This window comes from Oncorhynchus keta, unplaced genomic scaffold (genome assembly GCF_023373465.1).
Source record: "Oncorhynchus keta strain PuntledgeMale-10-30-2019 unplaced genomic scaffold, Oket_V2 Un_contig_26275_pilon_pilon, whole genome shotgun sequence".
Lineage (NCBI taxonomy): Eukaryota > Metazoa > Chordata > Actinopteri > Salmoniformes > Salmonidae > Oncorhynchus > Oncorhynchus keta.
Window position 1 is genome coordinate 32,305 of NW_026284878.1, and position 2,868 is coordinate 35,172.

A 2,868-nucleotide genomic window follows, 5' to 3' on the forward strand; every position below is an offset into this window, starting at 1 on the left:
TAAAAGACTACTCAGAGCAGCAAAGTAAGCAGACAGAACAGTGTCTCTCTACTGCTATGCAACCAAACCGCCTGTATCCTTCTAAGGTACCCTTCACTGTGGAACGAGGGAGAAGTGGACTTCACTGTGCCCAGGAATCTTCACATGCTCAAATGTAACCAAACATATTGTTCTGTCTGGAGTGATGGAATATTCCAGGCGGGCCGGCCAGACGGACAGACAGACAGACAGACAGGCAGACAGGCAGACAGGCAGACAGGCAGACACAAATATGTCCATGTACTGAACGTACGGCTGTAGAAAACACCTGGAGACAGACACTACTGAACCTACGGCTGTAGAAAACACCTGGAGACAGACACTACTGAACCTACGGCTGTAGAAAACACCTAGAGACAGACACTACTGAACCTACGGCTGTAGAAAACACCTGGAGACAGACACTACTGAACCTACGGCTGTAGAAAACACCTGGAGACAGACACTACTGAACCTACGGCTGTAGAAAACACCTGGAGACAGACACTACTGAACCTACGGCTGTAGAAAACACCTGGGAGACAGACACTACTGAACCTACGGCTGTAGAAAACACCTGGAGACAGACACTACTGAACCTACGGCTGTAGAAAACACCTGGAGACAGACAGACACTACTGAACCTACGGCTGTAGAAAACACCTAGAGACAGACACTACTGAACCTACGGCTGTAGAAAACACCTGGAGACAGACACTACTGAACCTACGGCTGTAGAAAACACCTGGAGACAGACACTACTGAACCTACGGCTGTAGAAAACACCTGGAGACAGACACTACTGAACCTACGGCTGTAGAAAACACCTGGAGACAGACACTACTGAACCTACGGCTGTAGAAAACACCTGGAGACAGACACTACTGAACCTACGGCTGTAGAAAACACCTGGAGACAGACACTACTGAACCTACGGCTGTAGAAAACACCTGGAGACAGACACTACTGAACCTACGGCTGTAGAAAACACCTGGAGACAGACACTACTGAACCTACGGCTGTAGAAAACACCTGGAGACAGACACTACTGAACCTACGGCTGTAGAAAACACCTGGAGACAGACACTACTGAACCTACGGCTGTAGAAAACACCTAGAGACAGACACTACTGAACCTACGGCTGTAGAAAACACCTGGAGACAGACACTACTGAACCTACGGCTGTAGAAAACACCTGGAGACAGACACTACTGAACCTACGGCTGTAGAAAACACCTGGAGACAGACACTACTGAACCTACGGCTGTAGAAAACACCTGGAGACAGACACTACTGAACCTACGGCTGTAGAAAACACCTGGAGACAGACACTACTGAACCTACGGCTGTAGAAAACACCTGGAGACAGATACTACTGAACCTACGGCTGTAACAAACACCTGGAGACAGACACTACTGAACCTACGGCTGTAGAAAACACCTGGAGACAGACACTACTGAACCTACGGCTGTAGAAAACACCTGAGACAGACACTACTGAACCTACGGCTGTAGAAAACACCTAGAGACAGACACTACTGAACCTACGGCAGAAAACACCTGGAGACAGACACTACTGAACCTACGGCTGTAGAAAACACCTGAGACAGACACTACTGAACCTACGGCTGTAGAAAACACAGAGACAGACACTACTGAACCTACGGCTAAACACCTACAGAACTACTGAAACAGACCTGAGACACTACTGAACCTACGGCTGCAGAAAACACCTGGAGACAGACACTACTGAACCTACGGCTGTAGAAAACACCTGGAGACAGACACTACTGAACTATAGAAAACAGTTGACAGATCGAGACAGTCATACTGAACCTACGGCTGTAGAACACCCCGGAGAGAACTATGAACAACAGATCGATGAGTCATGAACCTACGGCAGAAAACACCTGGAGACAGACATACTGACGGCTGAGAAAACATAGAGACAGACACACTGAAACTATAAACACCTGGAGACAGACACGACTGAAGTCATACTACAGAACTATAGTGGACTTGATAAAGGTGCTGAGTCATACTACAGAACTATAACAGATCGATGAGTCATACTACAGAACTATAACAGATGACAGATCGATGAGTCATACTACAGAACTATAACAGATCGATGAGTCATACTACAGAACTATAACAGATCGATGAGTCATACTACAGAACTATAACAGATCGATGAGTCATACTACAGAACTATAACAGATGACAGATCGATGAGTCATACTATAGAACTATAACAGTTGACAGATCGATGAGTCATACTACAGAACTATAACAGATCGATGAGTCATACTATAGAACTATAACAGTTGACAGATCGATGAGTCATACTACAGAACTATAACAGATCGATGAGTCATACTACAGAACTATAACAGATGACAGATCGATGAGTCATACTACAGAACTATAACAGATCGATGAGTCATACTACAGAACTATAACAGATCGATGAGTCATACTACAGAACTATAACAGATGACAGATCGATGAGTCATACTACAGAACTATAACAGATCGATGAGTCATACTACAGAACTATAACAGATCGATGAGTCATACTACAGAACTATAACAGTTGACAGATCGATGAGTCATACTACAGAACTATAACAGATCGATGAGTCATACTACAGAACTATAACAGATGACAGATCGATGAGTCATACTACAGAACTATAACAGATCGATGAGTCATACTACAGAACTATAACAGATCGATGAGTCATACTACAGAACTATAACAGATCGATGAGTCATACTACAGAACTATGACAGATCGATGAGTCATACTATAGAACTATAACAGATCGATGAGTCATACTACAGAA